At 39.7% G+C, this 19895-nt stretch overlaps 1 protein-coding gene and 1 pseudogene across 1 annotated transcript in view; one reads left to right on the top strand and one right to left on the bottom strand.

Moving 5' to 3' along the window:
• Positions 1 to 19895, top strand: part of GRID1 (glutamate receptor, ionotropic, delta 1) — a 1297277-nt gene that overhangs the window by 138133 nt on the left and 1139249 nt on the right. The window lies entirely within an intron of this gene.
• Positions 3205 to 3757, bottom strand: LOC102864289 (annotated as a pseudogene).

Here is a 19895-nt window from a genome sequence, read left to right as displayed (position 1 = left end):
CTATTTTGTTGAGTGTTTTAATCAGGAAAGGGTGTTGGATTTTGTCAAAGGACTTTTCTTCATCAATTGATAGGATCATGTAGTTCTTGTCCTTTGCTTTATTAATGTGATGAATTACATTGTTTTTCTTATGCTGAACCATCCTTGCATACATGTTATGGATCTCACTTGGTCATGGTGAATTACTTTTTCAATGTATCGTTGGATTCTATTGGTTAGGATTTTTTTCAGGATTTTCCCATCAATGCTCATGAGAGATATTGGCTTATAGTTTTCAGTTTTGGTGTTGTCATTACCTGGATTTGGTTTCAAGGATATCTTTACATTATAGAATTAGACTGGGAGAATTCCATCTTTTTCTGTTTTCTGAAATAGTTTATGTAGAATTGGTGACATTTTTTCTCTGAATGTTTGATAAAATTCACTTGTAAAACCATCTTGTTCAGGGTTTGTTTGGGTTTTTGGCCTGGAAGTTGTTTTATTATTACCTTTTCAATTTCTTCTTTTGTAATGGGTCTCTTCAGATATTCAGCTTTTGTTTTTGTTACTTTAGATAGGTTGTGTATTTCTAAGTATTTGTCAGTTTCCTCTAGGTTTTAATATTTGTTTGAGTATAGTTTTCATAATCCATTGTTAGCCTTTTTATTTTAGTTGGTTTTGTTGAGATGTTGCTCATTTCATCTTTTATTTGGATTATTTGTGTCTTTTCCTTTGTTAATTTTGCTAGTGGTTTGTCAATTTTATTGACTTTTTCAAAGAACCAACTTCTAGTTTTGTTGATGATTTCAATTGTTTTTCTGTTTTCTATTTAATTAATTTTGGCTCAAATTTTTATTATTTCAGTTTTTTAGGGCATGTTGGGTTTTTTACTATTCTTTTTCAATTTTTTTTGGAGATGTTGGGTTAGAGAATCAATGGTCATTTTTCCCTGACTTTTGATGTGTGGTGTTTTAATTGTTATTTATTTTAAGAAACTTTTTAATTTCATTTATAATTTCTTCTAATAGCCTCTTATGTTCAAGCAAGGTGTTGTTGTTCAGCTTCCAAATGTATGTTTTTTTCTCCTTTATCCTCTTGTTATTAATTTCTAATTTTTTAGCGTTGTAGTCTGAGAAGATGCTTTGTATTATTCCCATGTTTTTAAATTTATTGATGCTGGCCTTGTGACCTAAGATGAAATCTATTCTGGAGAATGTTCCACACACATTGGAGAAGAATGTATACTGTGCTTTTGGGGGGTGCATTAATCTATAAATATCTATGAGGTCGAGTTGGTTTATTGTGTGGTTTAATTCTTCAGCATCTTTGTTGAGTTTCTTTCTGGTAGTTCTTTTTTTTCTTGAGAGTGGGTTATTGAAGTCTTCAGTTACTATAGTAGTGTTGTCTGTTTCTTTTTTCAGTTTTGTTAGTGTTTGTTTTTTTATATTTTGCAGGTCTTTGGTGCATAGATGTTTATTATTGCTATGTCCTCTTGTTCCGTTGACCCCTTAATCATTATGTAGTGAACTTTTTTGTCCTTTATGATGGTTTTTGCATTAAAATATATTTTATTGGAAATTGATAGTGCTACTCCTGCTTTTTTTTTTCTAGTTGCCATTTGCTTGGTATTTTCCCCTCACCCTTTTACTTTTAGTTTTTCTGCATCTTCATTTTTCAGGTGTGTCTCTTGAGAGCATATTGATGGATTTTGATTTTTTTTTAATCCAATCTGCTACTCTTTTTCTATTCAGTGGTGCATTCAAACCCTTCACAGTCAGTGTGATTATTGAGAGGCAAGGTTTTATTGCTATCATTTTATTCTTTTTGGTATTGTTGCCAGTTACTTTGGTCCATCCTGCTTTCTTTGGCACCTCTGTAAGGACATCCCTCAGTGTTTCATACAATGCTGGTCTTGTTTTTACTAGCTCCCTTAGATTCTGTTTTTCTGGGAATATCTTGATCTCTCCATATTTGATGGGCGATTTTGCTGGACACAGTATTCTTGGTTTCCAGTTGTGTTCTTTGAGTGTTTGATATAGGTCCTTCCACTGTCCTCTTGCTCACATGGTTTCTGTTGAGAAATCAGCATTTAATCTTACCTTCTCTCCGTTATAGGTTACTCATTTTTTCTCCCTTGCTGCTTTCAGAATTCTCTCTCTATCTTTGGTTGTGGCAAATATGAGTATGATATATCTTGGTGTTTTTCTTTTGGGGTCTTTTCTATGTGGTGTTCCTCCAGCTTCTTGAAAATATATTCTCTCATACTTCATTATGCTTGGGATTTTTTCCTTCTAGTAATTCTTCCATGACTTTTTCATTGTCTTTACTTGCTTCTTTGTGTTCTGGGATTCTGATTATGCACATGTTATTTCTCTTGATGGTGTTCCACATTATTCTTAGGTCTTCTTCTTTTTCCTTCATTTTTTATTCTGGGTTTTGGTTTTTTTCCCCCTTGCAGATCAGTGGTGACAATTCTATTATCGCACTAGTTTTGTGTTCCGTCTCTTCAACCCTTTTCCTGTGACCCCCCCCCCCCCGTAATGTTGATAGCATCTGAAACCTTGGTCTTCATATGTTGTATTGTGGTTTCTTGTGTTTCCAGTGCCACTAATGCCTCATTTGTTTTATCTGCATTGTTCTGGATTGTGTTTTTTTTAAGCTGCTCCTCGTTTTTACTTACAGTGCCCTGTAATTCTTAGTCAGTCATTGTTCTTTTAAATTCTGTGTCAGAAAGTTACATCAGACTTTCTGGCTTCAGGAAATCCATTGAACTGTGTCACTTTTTTTTGTGTGACATCTTGTTTTGGGTTTGTGTAGGGGGATGAGGTAGTAGCCTGCTTCCTACGTGACATTGCTGTGGTAGCATTTTTCATGTCTGAGGCAATTGCAGGTTCTTTTTTTTTTAAATTACAGTGTACCTTTATTCTTTAAGTTAAAAATTAAACAAACAAAACCTGCAACAAAATATACTCTTAATTAGTCCTGCAAAAATTAATAAAAATTGGTGACTACTTTTCTCAGATACGACTCTCATGTCCAAGAAGGAAGAATCCAGTCCTCAGTGAGAAAGCAAATACAGAAATACGAAGGGGTGGGAGAAACGAGCTTTCTGACAGAGTACAGCGCGGCCAGGTAACCGTCACAGAGCTCCCAAGCTGCTGCTCTTCCAGCTGCTCTCTTCCCACGGACGCAGGAGCACGTCACTTTTACTAGCAAGTTTGACAGTCAGTTTGGATTCTGATAGGTTCTCCGAGGCTCCTGTAGCATGACACCACCTTCTGTCATAGCACTTTGCAGTCGTTTGATCGAGTCTGAGGTTGCCTCCCAAGGGGTGGGCTGGCAAACCATGAAGTTGATTCCGGCCTGTAAGCATCGCTCCGTCAGTACTCGTCCTACACTCTCGCGGGTCACCATGTTTGTGGTCCTATAAAGGTGCTTTTTAATAGCCCACTCACAAGTGGATGCCGAAACCACGATGTGGCCACTGAGATGCTCTACAAATGCTTCCACATGATGCTGAGTCCTTATAACTTGCAACCTGTGCCAGAACTCGCGGGAGGGCCACACTGTCCCCCAGCCCCGCTCCTTCCTGGCCATGGCCAAGAGCTCCAGATTCTGGGGGTTCCAGTTCGTGAATTGGGGGGGCCACCACTTCATTGTCCACAGGGGCCGCTTCAGGCTTCACCGCTGGTCGGGCTCCGGTGGAGAGTCCTGCAGATCGGAGCTCAGGGTTTCTGCAAACTGACAACCGTGTCCAGAGCCGCAGCTGGAGTGCCATGGTTAAGGACCCCTCTGACCGGCTTTGGAAAAGCCTCGCCGCCTGTCCTTCGCAGGAGCCTCAGGTGTTCAAGGACCAATTGCAGGTTCTTGAGCTGAAGTAACCACTCTGGAAGAGGGTGGGGTAGCCACCCTGCCCAAGTTTTCCCTCAGTTTGATAGAGAAAAGGCCTGTGGAAGCAGCCTTCTCTGTGAGACAACTGACGCAGCTAAGGTAGCCCATGGTGCTCTGGGCTAAAGATAGTTGATGGACTATACATGAGGAGACTTCAAGGCAGAGTGCAGCGATCTTATTGAAAAATCAGGAATCCTTGGTTTCCGTTTAAGAACAAGCTTCAGCTGTCTCACTCCTTTCTGGTTGAGCTTAAGGGGTCCAACATGCATCTGGCAAACAGCAGTGATTCCCCACAAAATACCTCATCACAGTTCTAGAGTTGCTTCTTGTGTGCATTAGGAAGGTTGTTCTGAGCATGGGACAGCAGTGTTGGCAATTGAGTTCCGGGCTCAAGCTGGCTATGACGAGACTGGGTTTCTGAGTTCACACTCACTCTGATTCCGGCTTTCCTGCTCACCCCTAAACGTCACTACCCGGTGTGTGTGTCAACAGCTTCCAGGCATCTGCACGGCATCAGCCAGCCTTTCTCTCTCTGGTATGTGCCTGGCATCAGCAGGCATCTCCCCAGCACACGCCTGGTACCAGGAAGCAGCCCCCTGGTGCACACCTCACATCAGCAAGCAGCTCTCCGGCACACAGTTGGCGTCAGCAAGCAGCTCCCAGGCACATGCTCTGCTTCAGCAGGCAGCTCCCTGGCACATGCCTGGCATCAGCAAGCAGCTCCTGGCGCACCGGAGGAGTTAGGAAGCAGCTATCTGGCACATGCGTGGAGTCAGGAAGAATGTCTCTGGCATGTGCCTGGCATCAGCAGGTAGCTCCCCAGCGCACACAGGCATCAAGGAGGCAGCCCCCAGTGTCAGCAGGCTACTCCCTGGTGTGTGCCCAGCATTAGCAGGCAGCTCACTGGTGTGCACATGGAGTCAGGAAGCAGCTCTCTGCTGCATGCGTGGAGTCAGGAAGCAGCTCTCTGGTGTGTGCCTGGCATCAGCAGGTAGCTCCCTAGCATGTACCTGGAGTTAGCAGGAAGCTCCACGGCATGGGCTGATAGTCACTTCTGATTTCTCTCAGACTCCAACTGTCTGCCCTGGTGGTCTGTCTGCCATGAGTTCACCTCTCTTAAGTGATGGTTTCTTAGCTGATCGTAACAGCAGTGGCCTCGTGCCATGTTGTGGGGCCAGACCTCCATGAGTTTCCTGACCAGGGGGGAGACTGTGTGTTGCAGAGCTTTGTCAACATGGAATGGACAGAGTCACTGTTGTGGTTTAGGAAGACTGAGCCAAACAGTTAGGAGAGTAAATCCTCCTAAAGGCTTCTAGGCCTTCCAAAGCAGTGTCCTCAGTTCCATTGATGCAATGGTGGAAGAGACTGGGCCAGGAGAGCATGGTTTCAGCCCAAGTTGAATCAGTATGGGCAGCAATGAGACTTGTAATTAATAGATGGTTCAACATGGGAAGATTCTGTTTCTCAGAGATTAATAATAAAAGTTAGAAAACATGAGAGACAACGAGGTCAACAGTGGCCCACTAGACTAGTGTCCTAGGGCCGTTACAATCAGTAGCCCCAAGGGAGTTGTTTTTTTTTCTTTTTTATTAAATTTTATTAGTTTTAATGAACATTTACAGAGATTTTGGGTTTTCATTCATTCATTGTTGCACTGTTTTCTCCACCCTCCTCCCCAGTTCGTTCTTCTTTCCCTCCCCCCATGTCTGTTTTAATTGTCCAATTGCCACAGTGCTTGTCAAAGCCAGTTCTGATTAATCTTCTTTGTCAGTGTGTCCTTTGCCATTCCCTATCACTCCTCCCTGAGAGAGACTTCACCCTGATTCATAAGGAAAAGGGGATGGCATATTCTCTTAGCTACTTCCTGCTGAAAAGGGACGCTGTGGGTTTGGGAGTTGTTTTTTAAAGATAGAAGTGTGTTGTCTCAGTTTTAGAGAGTACAGGGCAGGGCCACACATGTTCTCTGTTATCACTGAGAGATCCTTCCCTGGCCCCAGGACTTTCTACTTTGGCTTGTAGATGGATCTTCATATATTGTCTTCCCCTATATGTGACTGAAGTTTCTAAATTTTAAAATTTTATCTTTTGAAAAATACCATATAGGAAGGATTATGTTTAGAGCACACAGTACCCTAGTATGACTTCCTCAAATTAACTCGTAATGCCTGCAAATAAAATTTTTCCCTACACAAGGCTGTATTTATTAGTACAAGGTTAGGACTTCAGCATGTCTTTTTCTTTAAGATTTTATTTTATTAATTTTAATGAACATATACAGAGATTTTGGATTTCCATTCATTCGTTGTTGCACTTTTTTCTTTACCACCCCCCCCCCAGTTCGCTCCTCTCTTTGAAAAGCAAAAGATAAACTTTTCATTGGTATACAATCCCCCCAGCCCCGACCCTGCCCCCCCACCCCAAATGCGCTCCACTATGCCACCTTAATTCAGGATTCCTGTGATAATCATAATATGCTATCATATATCACTTTTAAACTGTTCTATCCCTCATCTATTTCAATTCAGTATACATAATCTATCCAGTTTTTCTTAGTCTTATCCCAACCCTGATGTCAGTCACATTCTACAAGTGACACCATGCAGTATTTGTCCTTTTGTGACTGAGATATTTTACTCAGCGTAATGCCCTCCAAGGTCACCCATTTTGAATAATATTGCATGAGTTCCTTGTTTTTCAATGCAGCGTAGTATTCCATTGTGTAAATATACCACAGCTTCTCTATCCATTTGTTTGTTGGTGGGCACTTAGGCTGTTTCCAACTCCTAGCTATTGTGAACAAAGCCGCGATGAACCTGGGTGTGCATATATCTGCTTGGATGTCAGTTATGGTCTCTTTAGGGCATATTCCCAGTAGTGGAATTGCTGGGTCAAATGGTATCTCCATTTTCAACTTTTTGAGAAAGCGCCACACCACTTTCCACAATGGTTGCACCATTTTACACTCTCGGCAACAGTGAATAAGTGTTCCAGTCTCTCCACAGCCTCGCCAGAATTTGTTGCTCAGCATGTCTTTCAACAGGCGGCCCCTTCCTCACTTCCTCCTATGAATCTGCTTTGGAAATCTCTGACTCTAATATTCCTGGCTTCTGTTGATCTCATTGAACAGTTTGAGGTTTGTGAATATTTGAGACCTGATAGTATGTCACCTGGTCGGCCTGGTAGAGGCCTGTCTTGTTGATCTTTAGTGACACAGACCTTATACGTCTGCCTTCCAGACTTGAAGGTGAAATACAGGTGAGTTGTGTGACTCCGTGTGAGAGGAGCTGTAGGACATAAGGTTTAGATAGTATTTTAGACAGTTTAGATAGATAGACAGATAGATAGATAGATAGATAGATAGATAGATAGATAGATAGATATGTTTAGATATTACCAATTGAGTTGTGTGCTCTGGTGTGTGTTATAGCCTCTATACCTAGGGATGAAATCCTGTTTGGAAAAATAAGTTTCTTTGCTACGTTAATTAGATCTCACCTGAATAGGATGGGGTCTAAAAAAAATACTTGCTGAGTTATAGAAAGAGCAAGACATTTTTAGAGACCCTCATAGGGAAGATAGATACCATGTGAGGGCCATCTGCAAGCCAAGGAACAAGAAACACCTAGCGCCACTGCAAGGAAGTACTGGACCCGTCGTGGTCTGAATTTGCACTTATAGACTTCAGATCTCTAAGAATAAATTCTGTTCTTTAAAGCTACTCACTGTAGCATTTATGAGTAGCACGGGTGGTAAAATGCACTGCATGCCACACTGCCTGCTGAAAGGTCAGCACTTCAAATCTGCCACTAGTGGCTAAGTGAAAAAGATGGGTAGCCTCCTTCATGAGGATTCGTGGCCTTGGAGGGTAAATGAGTGGGAGAGCGAACCTGGGAACCCGGGTGCATTTTGAAGATGGCTGTAATGAAATACAGATACTTTCCTCCAAGTAGACACTTTGTAGATTACTCAGAAGGACTTTGTGGTCCTCTTAGAGCTCAGCTTTCTTCTCAGATTCTGAAAATTTCATTTTCTAGAAAGAATGTTGATCAGATTCTAAGACAGTGAGATTTTCTCATGAAAGCCTTCTTCATGGGTACATAACACACATTGTGAACTGAACTGGGAGGGGTCTTCCTCCCTCAGAAGTATAAGTGATCCTATTTTCCACATGAAAGGAGCCTTTGTCACCTTCACCATCAAGTTGTAGCAGGGCTCTCCCAGACTGTGATTTTTCAAGAGGCAGAGCCAATCTGGGAATTTGTGCATTGGAGTCACTGGGTATTTACCACTGCATACTGCTCTGGCACCACAAGGACTTGCATCAGAAATGGTTCACTTCTATGCTGGATGCAATCCCATTGTCTGAAATAGCAGTCCCAGCTTTTCCTTTATGCCACAGACTTGGTTCAGACTCTGGCAGAGCATCTTCTAGATGCCAGGAGCAGTCCACAGGCTCCTACTTGGCAGGGCAGTGAGGAACTCATGCGAGCACTGCTGGAGGAGGCAGAGGATGGTGAGGTTGGGGCACCATGGACATGGTCTTGGGCCTTGCAGGTGCCAGGACTAGGAAACCTTGGCAAATATTGCCCTGGGTGTTTCAGATCAGATTTACCTGGGCTCAAAAGGGATTCCCTAGAGTCTTGTGGGTGCATTCCCTTTGATCCTTTTTGCTGCCATCTTTAGAGCATCCTGATGACATCTAGGAAACCTTGGCAAATTCTGGGGCTTTAAGCTTTCTGATTTGATAGTGTGTGCTCAAGAATAGGTTAACCACATGATAGATAGATCCTCCCAACTGGGAACTGCATTGTTGTTGTTTCTTTTTAAAAAAAATTAAGGAAAGTGTACAAATCATATTGCTTTCAAAAAGGAAGAAATTACACACTTTCTTTCTCTGAGCACCTTTTAGAGGTACATTCAGACCACTTGCCTTTGAAATGGCAGTACAACTTCTAATACACTAGGCCACCAGAGCTCCTAGATTAATTGTTGTTTTTGTTATGTGCTGTTGAGTTGCCTGCGACTCATAGCGACCCTTTGTACAAGTCTTAAACTCTGCCCTATCCTGTGCCAATCTCACCATCTCCGACACACCTACCCTCTTTACCCCAGTCATTGAATCAATCCATCTCATTGAGGGTCTTCTTCTCCTGCGCTGTCCCTCTGCCCTCCCAAGCATGATGTCCCTCTCCAAGGACTGGTCCCTCCTTTCAACTTGTCCAAAGTATGTCTAGATTAATAGAATTAATTAATTAATTACAGTATTTGCTTAATATATTGTCTTTTCCTTCTTCACCCAGCCTATTTACTAAATTTTATTTTCTTTTCCTGCCCTTCCAGTTCCTGGTAAACATACAAAATTAATTTTTGTGTGAAAACCTTTCCTTTGCTTTTTAGAATAGTCCTATACCTTAATAGTCCTTTTGTAACCAACCTATTTAGGCTGGTTAATGTCCTCAGGAGAGTGCTCTGGTGGCCTAGTGATAAGAATCTATGTTACAATCCCAAAGGCACAAGGTTTGAATCCAGCAGTTTCCCCTAGGGAGAAAGATGAGCAGTTTCCTTCTGTGTGATTTAATACCTCTGAAAATGTGTAGGAGGGTCAGCTGTGGTTGGTTCTGATTTGATGATACATGACAACCACAAAGTCCTCTAGATGTATTCTTTTTATTGTTTCCAGCTCCACTTTGTTCATCATCTTGCTAACTTTCACTCCATCTACTTTTTTGTGTTAATTTTGTTTACGGCTTTTCTTTTCCTTTCCTTCATTCCTGCTATTTTAGTGTTTCCTTAGGCATTATAAATTTTGTCTTTTTCATTTTGATGAGTTTTATGGATTTTCTTGGAGATTACCCTATAAATTATTTTTTTATTCTCAAATCTAGAAGAGCCACTAGTTTTATTTTGAAATATTACTGACTTCCTCTTCACATTTTGTGACTACTCTTCTTAGTCCCTTCTTTTTGCTTAGTAGTTGTTATCATTTTTGGACTGATACATCTTCTCACAGATTAAATTTACTGTGTCTTGATTGATTTATCTAGGTCAGTTTCTGAATGATGTTGCCATGTTTGATAATTTCAGGCTGTTGCTATCCTGGTTGGCTCTTGGTCTGAAGAACTTTCTCTAGAATTTTTTTAAAGATTGGTTTAGTTTCTACAAATTGTCTTAGATTCTGTTTATCTGGCAGCGTCCTAATTTCACTATCATTCTTGAATTTTGCTAGGTATAGAATGAATGTTTGGTTGACAGTTTAAGTCTTTCTGGGTTTTATATATGTCTGCCCATTGCTTTTGTGCTTGTGTGGTTTCTGCTGAGAACATAGAACATATTAGTGGTTCTCCTTTGTCCAAGCTGCGTTCAGTATTCTTTATTTGTCTTTAATTTGGGAAAATTTGATTATTATATGTCTTGGTATTTTTTTAAAATACAATTTTTATTTTATACTGGTTACTTATAAAGTTTGTTATATTGTTTTCACACTAGATCTTTCCCATTTCCTTTACTCACCTGTCCTTCCACCCATCACATTATATGACCCTGTGATTAATGCCCTCCATCCTCACCCTTTTGTTCCCCCTCTTCCCCTTGTATCCTCATACACATTCTACAGTGATGGTTATATACAACATTTGTCCTTTTGTGACTGAGCTAAAATTAAAAAATGCCCTGACTCTGTTTCATCTCTTCAGTTCTGGTTTGTTTGTTTTTTTTTTGTCCTATCAGAGTGTTGGACACATCTGCCATTTTGGTCTTAATATTCTGGATTGCATTTTTATGCTTTTCTATTGTTTCCAGTGCTGTGTAAGGTGTACCCTCACAGCCTTGTGATGATTTTTTTAAGTTCTTGTACCTCTTTATCTATGCTATCAATTCTGTCTTCCATTTGTTTTTGCCTTTTCTTCCATTGTTGGTCAAGTTGCTCTTCATCAATATATTTTTTTTTCTGTGTTGCTGTCTCTGGAATATTTGCTCTCTTAATGACTTCCATTGATTCTTCCATCATTTGCATCTTTTTCTGTATAGCTAGTCAAACAACTCCATATCAACATATTTCTTCTCGTTATCTCTTTCTGGGGTATTCATTTGATTTTTCTTTTTTTAGGAAAAGGGTTATTTTTTCTTTCTTCATGAAGACTGAGGCAGATTGCTGCTTTCTTTCTTTTTTCTTTTTTTTTTTTTGGATTTAAAGTCTTTCTTTTTTTAAATTCTAATTTATTTACAAAGTTTGAATATATTGTTTCTCACAAAAGATCCTTCCCATTTCCTTCACCCCACCCACCCATCAAATTGTGTAGGCCTATGATTAACACCCCCCACACCCATTCTCATTCCTCAATTTCCACCCTCCTGCCTCCCTGCCTTGGATCCTCATACCTCTCCTATAATGGTTTTATACAGTATTAGCCCTTGTGGGATTGAGTTAGTTCACTCAGCATAATTCTCTCTAGTCCCTCCCAAGTTAGGTAGAAATTTACAAAATGATTGCTCCTGTGTGCTGCGTAGTACTCCATTGTATGAATGTACCACAACTTCTCAATCCATTTGTTTGTGGTTGGACATCTGGGCTATTTCTATGTTCTTGTGATGGTGAATAATGCTGCTATGAACATTAGTGTGCAAGTTTTCATTTGAGCCTCTGTTTTTATTTTCTTGGAGTATATTCCAAACTTTGGAATAGCTGGGTCATATGGAATTTCTATGTTCAGCTTTTTGAGGAACCTCCAAACTGTCTTCCAGAGCGGTTGTACCATTGTACAATCCCACCAGTAGTGTAAAAAAGTTCTTGTCTCATCACATCCTCTCAAGCATTTATTACTTGCTGTCCTGTTAAACTTTGGCACTACTGCTGGAGTGAGACGATATCTCATTGTGGTTTTGATTTGCGTCTCCCTTATTGCCAGTGATTTGGAGCATTTCTTTTTATGTCTGTTGGCCATTTGAATATCTTCCTCTAAAAATTCTTTCCAATTTTTTGCCCATTTTGTAATTGGGTTATCCAACTTTTTCTTGTGGAGGCGCGGGAGTATTCTATAAACTTTTGTTATGAGACTCTTGTCTGAGATGGTATTGCCAAATGTTTGTTCCCAGTCAGTAGGTTTTGTTGGGTTTTTTTGGTTTTTTTTTTTATCCTGTTGGAAAAAGTTTTTGATGAACACAGGGATCTAATCTTTAAAAGGTGCCATTCATCACTTTTATCCCCTTCGGATTGTACCTTTCTGGCTGTATTTGGCAGTCTCTTTATACCGTAGACTAGGGCTTCTAAGCTTGATCCAGTTTTGTCACTCATGAATGTTATGGTTTTGGGAGACTGCTGCTTTCTTGATATTATGTTTAGTCTTGTCTTAGTTGATTGTAGGTTGTTGTAATTATATAATCACCCAGGAAATGGCATTGTTTTATGAAGGACCTGTATATTGGTTCTCTCCTCTTGGGAAAAACAGTCACCCAGGAGCGGGAGGGATGACCGTTACCTTTCTGAAACCTGGCCTCTTCCGCTTGAACTTAAGAAATCCTACATAATGTAGCTGGACAGCCATGTTTAAGGCCACAACACCTATAATATTGGTGCCTCTGGCATTGGAGCCAGGGGGCAGCCGCAGGGAGGTCTCCAGGTAGTGGTGCAGTGCGGTCAGTGGGAGCAGCGGTCTTTTGGTCTCGGTGGGGTTGTGGTCTTGGCTACACTGAAACTGCAGTCTCTCAACCTGGCAGATAGTGGTTCTGTTGCTGGCTGGGCCACAGCCTTTAGCAGATGCTGGAAATGCTGTGACTGGAAGATGCTCTCGGGCTTACCATGCCACGCCACACAGGCCTTGGCATCTTGTAGCAGAGCAATGATAAGGTCTTCTGATGAACACGTTCCACTAGAAGTCTTCATATTTTTATTTTGGTGTCCAACTTGTTTGGAGTTCACTCAGCTTTTCAAATGTGTATTTTTTCATTTTTCATGTTTGGGAAATTTTCTTCCAGAAAATCTCAGGATTATCTTTGTATTGTTTTTGTCTTTTCTTGTTCTGGAGTTCCATTCACAAGTAAGTTATTCTTATAATATTATCCAACTTAGTTCTTATGCTTTCTTTGTTTTAGTATCTTCCTTTTCCCACTGATTGTTCCTCTCTCATATTGGTATTGAGGAATTTTCCCTCTTTCTCATTAAGTCTGTGTCAGTTCTGCACAATTGCTTTTCTAATGTAATTTTCTGAAATTTTAATCTTTATATTCAGAAGATCACACTCCATTGTGATCTTTTAGTGAATATTGTGTGAAATAAAATTATCCATTTTTTTTGTTTTTTTAAGAAGTTTTATTTATAGTGGTTTACATAAAAAGTTCATGGCGAGCTCTGGTGGCCTAGTGACAAGAAGCTGTGCTGTGATCCCAGAGGTGTGAGGTTTGAATCCACCAGATGCTCTGCTGGAGAAGTAGGGACAATCTTCTCCTGTACCAGTCAGATCTGATTTGATGGTACAAACACAAAAAATAATAAAATAAAATATTGGAAAAAACTCACCAAAACCCAAAATCCAAAGTTCATAAGGAGGGAGGGATTGGTAAAGGAAAGAGGAAAGGTCCAGTGTGAAAGGATCTGTTTTTAAAAATTATTTTTCTTTTCTATTGGTTTGCTTGTAAAACTCATTGTTGTTAAGTGCTGTCCAGTCTATCACGACTCATAGTAACCCTATGAACAAAAGACTTTAACCCTGTTTTATAACTATTGTCATTTCTCCAAGTTCATAGTTTCCAGAGGCATGTTGTTTCATTTTTATGCCTTGTATTTCATGCACTGCTCCATTCAAACTGTTTTTATATGATCATTCCCATACAGTATGCATTATAAAATTAATCACCATTGATCCATGTTCACCTTCACTCCTCCCTTTCAGGTCCCAACTGTATCTCCCCCAGTTCCCTCACCCCTTCCCTTTACCCTGTAAAGTCTGCAACTTATAGATTTCCCCCTCCCCACCGTGAGCCCCACCTTCCCTCTTTATACTTATATACACATCTTACTAGTGGTCCTTCTATCTTTATAACAGTGGTTTTATGCAGTATTTGTCCTTATGAGATTAAGTTAGTTCACTCAGCATAATGCTTTCCAGTCTTTCCCATATTCTGTAGTATTTTTCAGAATTATTGTTTCTGAGTGCTGCATAGTGTGACTGTATCACAACTTTTCAATACATTAGTTTATTGGTGGACTTTTGGGCTGTTTCCATCTTCTTGCTATTGTGAATAACACTGCTGTGAACATCAGTGTACAAATTTCCGTTTGTTTCTCAGTTCTATTTTCCTTGGGATATATTCAGTTTCTATGTTCACCTTTTTGAGGAAATGCCAAACTGCCTTCCAGAGTGACTGTACCATTTTACAATCCTATCAACAGGGTATGAGAGTTCCTATCTCTCTGCATTCAACAGTTATTGCTTGCTGCCCTGCTTAACACTGCCACTGCTGCTGAGGTGAGATGATAGCTCATTGTGATTTTGATTTGCACCTTTTTTATTACCAGTAATTTTGATTATTTCTTCTGTTGGCCATGTGAATGTCCTTCTGTGAAAAGTCTTTCCATGTCTTTTGCCCATTTTATAGTTGGAGTATCTGTCTTTTTCTTGTGGAGGCCCTGTGGGATTCTGTAAACTTTCATTATGAGACCCTTGCCTGAGATTTGGCATTACCAAATGTTTATTCTTACTCAGTAGGTTTTCTTTTCACCCTGTTGGTAAATGTTTTTGATGCACAGGGGGACTTCATCTTTAGGAATTCCCATTCATTGATGTTAGTTTGCTTTTCTGCTGTTATTTGTCAGCTTCTTTTTTTTTTGGTCATCTTCGTTACAACATACATTAGGCCTTTTAAGTTTCATCCTATTTTGTCTCTTATGATCTCTGTGGTTTTTTACATTACTCCTGGGTCCCTGGTCCATTTGGAATTGATTTTTGTGTATGATGTGAGACATGGATCCTATGTTAGCTTTCAGCAGGCAGAAGACCAGTTTTGCCAGTACAGTTTATTGAAGAGGTTATCATTTCCCCACTTTATAAATTTTGTTTCCTTGTAGAATATCAGTTGACCATAGATAACGGTCTATTTCTGGGTTCTTGATTCTATTCCTTTGGTCTATGTGCCTGTGATTATAACAGTACTATACTGTTTAGGTCTGTGCCACTGTTTAGTAGGTTTGAGGTCAGAGTGCTATGCCTCCCATTTAATTTTTAGAAGTGCTGTGCTTATTTGAGGTCTCTTTACTTTCCAAATAAACTTGCCAATTGCCTTTTCTCTCTCTTTGAAAAAGGAATTTGGTATCTTTATTGGGATTGCCTTGAAAATGTAGATTCCTTTATGTAAAATTGCCATTTTCATTATATTGAGTCTTCCTGTACATTTACAGGGAATATTTTTTCCATTTGTTTAGGTCTCTTTTTCTAGCAGAAGTGTATTGTAGTGTTTTTTTTAAACCATCAAACTATGGTCAACTGATTTTTTACAAGGAGATAAAAATCAATTAAGTGGGGAAACTACAGCCTTCTTAACAAATGGTGTTGGCAAAATTGGAAAATTATTTGCAGAAAACTCAAGCAAGATCCACACCTCACTCCATACAAACCAACTCAAAGTGGATCATGGATTTAGGACTAAAACCAAGGACTATAAACTTCATTTAGGAAAAGCTTGGAAGAACTCTAGAAGTTCTAATTCACAATATAAACAGTCTTCCTATCATCCTGAAAAATTGACAACCAGAAGATGATAAAATAGATGAATGGGATCTTCTAAGACTAAGACTCAAATCCCTATGCACATCCAAAAACTTCTCCAACAGGGTAAAAAGGGAAGCCATAGACTGGAAAAAAGTATTTGGTAATGACATGTCAGATAAGGGACTTATATCTAGAATTTATAAAATACTCGAGCACCACAACAAGATAAAGGTAAACAGCCCAAATGAAAAATGGGCACAGGATATGAACAGACACTCCACCAAGAAGACATTCTGATGGCAAACAAACACATGAAGAAATGTTCAAAATCCCTAGCTCTAAGAGAGATGCAAATCAGAATAACTATGAGATATCATCTCACTCCAGTAAGAACAGCACAGCAAACAACAAATGCTGGTTACATTGTGGAGACACTGGAACCCTTATTCACTGTTGGTGGGAGTGTAAAATGGTGCAGCCACCATGGAAGGCAGTATGGTGCTTTCTCAAAATGTTGCAAATAGAAATACCATTTGACCCAGCAATTTCACTACTGGGAATTTACCCTAAAGATACCATAACTGCCACCCAAGCAGATGTATGAACACCTATGTTTATCGTGGTTTTGTTCACAATACTCGTCAACACTCGCTGCACCCCTCCTATGCTCGTAGCTCCCACGGCTCTCAAACGTTCACGTTGATCCACAGCAATGTTTTGAGAAGCACCTACATATTTGTACTCCTTTTTTGGCCTGACAGCACTTTGTTCCCCAAAGTACCTGAGTGACCATGGAGTAAACCTGCTGTTCCCTTCTGGAAGTGGCTTCTCACCTCCATCGAGGGCCCCAGGATCTCTCTGTTGCATGGGTTAAGTTGTCCCATGTGGTTAGGCCAGACAGCAGTTTTCCCCTAAAGTATCTGAGTGACCACAGTGGAAGCCTGTTGTTCCCTTCTGGGAGTGGCTTCTCACCTCCATCGATGGCCCCAGGATCTCTCTGTTGCCTGGGTTCAGTTATTACATGTGGTCAGGCCGGACAGCGGTTTGTTCCCCAAAGTACCTGCTTGCTCCTGGACAGTGGGTCTCACAGCAGCTCAGCAGCTGGCCTCTGGCTGTGACTCAGCTGGCAGTTTCTGCTGGGGCCTGTGGCTTGCTGCTGAGTTAAGGGATCCCATGTGCTCAAGCTAGACAGCAGTCCCCCCCCCTCCAACTGTGGAAGCAACGCAGGCAACACTATCCCATGCTTTTTGTGTTCTGTTTTTTTTTCTTTATAATGGTTTTTTTGTGTGTTTCTCATTGTAAATAATACTGATTTCTTAATTTCCTTATCTGTGTCTCCTTTGTTACTGTAGAGGAATCCCACTGACTTTTGTATTTTGATCTTGTATCCTGACACTCTACTAAATTGGTCTATTAAGGCTGAGAGATTTTTTGTTTTGTTTGGGTTTTTTTTTTAATCCTTGAAGTTTTCTGTCTATACTATCATATCATCTGCATATAGCGACAATTTTACCACCTCTTTGCCTATTTGGATACCACTTATTTCCTTCTCTTATTGTATCACCATAGCAAGTACTTTCACTACAATATTTAATAGAAGTGGTGACAATGGGCATCTTTGTCTGGTCTCTATTTCCAAGGATAATGCTTTTAGTCTTTGTCTTTTGAGGATGATGTTATCTCTTGGTTTTGTATATACACTTTTCACTATGTTGAGGAAATTCCCTCATATTCCTATTTTGCTGAGTGTTTTAATTAGGAATAGGTGTTGGGTTTTTTAAAAAGAACTTTTCTGTATCGATTGACAGGATCATGTAGTTCTTATTCTTTGTTTTGTTGATGTGATTAATTATGTTGATTGTTTTTCTTATGTTGAACCATCCTTGCAAACCTGTAATGAATTACACTTGGTCACTATAAATTATATATTTTTTAATGTACTGTTTGATTCTATTGGCCAAGATTTTGTTAAGGATTTCTGCATCTGTGCTCATAAGAGATATTGGTCCATAGTTTTCTTTTTTGAAGTCTTTGCCTGGTTTTGATATTAGGGTTATGCTTGCTTCGTAGAATGATCCTGTTTCTTCTTTTTCTTTCTTTTCTTTTTTTTTTTTAAAGTAAGTAGATTTGTTAATGGACCTTCTGTGAATGTTTTGTAGAATCCAACTGTGAAGCCATCATGGCTAGGACCTTTTTATGAACAGTCTTTTTATGACCTGCTCAATTTTTTCTTTTGTGATGTATCTGTTCAAGTGTTCTATATCTGTCTGTGTCAACGTGGATAGAGTGTAAATTTCAAAGAATTTGTTCATTTCCTCTGGGTTTTCAAATTTGTTGAAATATAAGTTTTAATAATTTTCTGATATTAATGATTTAATTTCTGGTTGTCTAATTTTGGAGATTAAAGATATCCTTAGTATCTTTAATTTTGGAGAATTTGACCAATGTATGTCTTTTTTTTTCTTTTTCTTCCTTTTTTCTTTTTTTTTTCATTAAATTTTATTAGTTTTAATGAACATTTACAGAGATTTTGGGCTTTCATTCATTCATTGTTGCACTGTTTTCTCCACCCTCATCCCCAGCTCGTTCTTCTTGTCTTGATGCATGTCTTGATGTGGGTTTTGTGTGTGTGTGTGAGTGTGTGTCTAGTCTGTTTGGGGTTTGCTGAGCTTCTTGAATGTGAATTTCCTTGTTCATCATAATGTCTGAAAAGTTTTCTAGTACCTTTTCTACAAGTCTCTCAAGTGCTTTTCTTGCTCCTCTGGTGTACTGGGATTCCGATTACACATATGTTGTTCCTTTTTATGTCATCCCACATGATTCTAATGATTTGATTAATTTCTGTGTTTTTTTTTGTTTTCCCCCCATTCTTTCCTGTCTCCTCAGTTTCCTATTCTGATATGTTACCAGTGAGGTTCTTGTCTTCAGGCTTACTTACTCTCTGTTTCATCTCTTCTGTCCTATTTTTAGTCCCTCCAGCATATTAGAAACTTGCAATTTGGTCTTGATATTCTGGATTCATGCATTTCTGTTAATTTCAGTACTGTGTTAGCTTTATACTCCTTGTCTTGTGTTGATTTTCATCTATATATAATTTTTTTTATCTGTGTATCAATTCTTTTATCGTTAGAAATTCTTCAGTTGCTGTTCAAATAACTCCACTTCAATGCATTTCTTCTGATCCCATCTCTAGAGTGTTCACTCTATTTAGGATTTCCATTCTTCCATTATTTGTGCCTTCTTCTGTAGCTGTTCATGTGAGTCTACATCAGTATTTTTCTTCTGCTTTTCTGTATCTAGGATATTCACTGAGTATGTGGTGTGCTCTGTTTTTTAGGAAAAGGCTTATTTTTTCCTTTTTCCACAATGTTTGAAGCTGCATGCTGCTTTATTGACATTTTTCTTGGGATATGTTAGGCTGTAGGTTGTTCACTGTTCTTTGTGTTTTTGTTATTTTATTAGTTGTTGACTTAAAGTGTAGTGTTCTTTATGAGAGAGGGCAACTTGCTATGTCAGGAATCTTTTCTAGGTCTGTGCAGTGGAAAGACTCCCCTTTCCTAAGGTCCTTCAGCTTCTTTTTGGACTTCAGCACAGCCTTAAAGGATTCTCACCTGACTGCTGTCTGCCTCTAATAAAGTTTGGAGTAGTCTACTTTTTCTAAAGTTTAAAGAAAAAAGTGTCTCTGTTCTTGCATAAAGCTTGGTGGAGATCCCTACAGCCTGCGTTTGCCTCTTCTAAAGTTTGCAGCTGTCTTTATAGGGCTGGTGAGCATAGGAGCCAGAGACCACATTCCTCTCGCAGATAGCAGCATTCTCTCTATGTATGAACTGTGTGGTTCAGAGGGCAGGACATTCTCTATTTTTTAAACTTTTAATCCATTGTGTCTTTGTAATTAAATTATTTTCCTAGAAAGCAGTACATAGTTGAATTTTCCTTTTTATAGAATCTAACATTCTGTAATTTTTCTTCATTTAGACATTCACATTTAATGTGGTTGCTGATATGTTGTTGTTGTTGTTGTTGTTATGTGCCATCGAGTCGCTTGCGACTCATATCGACCCTATGTACAAGAGCTCTAAATGCTGTTCTATCCTGTGCCAACCTAGCCATCTCAAACACACTTATTCCCACCACTCCAGTCACAGAATTGATCCATCTCAGCAAAGGTCTTCCTCTCCGTCGCCTCCCCTCCACTCTGCCAAACATGATGTTCCTTTCCAAAGACCAGTCCCTCCTTGCAGCATGCCCAAAATATGTCAGACGAAGCTTCAGAATCCTTGACTCCAGGGAACACTCTGGCTTCACCCTCTCCAGGACAAACCTGTT

The sequence above is a fragment of the Elephantulus edwardii genome, unplaced genomic scaffold (genome assembly GCF_000299155.1).
Source record: "Elephantulus edwardii isolate Elephantulus edwardi_28Jun2011 unplaced genomic scaffold, EleEdw1.0 scaffold00305, whole genome shotgun sequence".
Lineage (NCBI taxonomy): Eukaryota > Metazoa > Chordata > Mammalia > Macroscelidea > Macroscelididae > Elephantulus > Elephantulus edwardii.
Note: the sequence above shows the minus strand (reverse complement) of the source record. Positions and strands in the feature narration are given on the sequence as shown.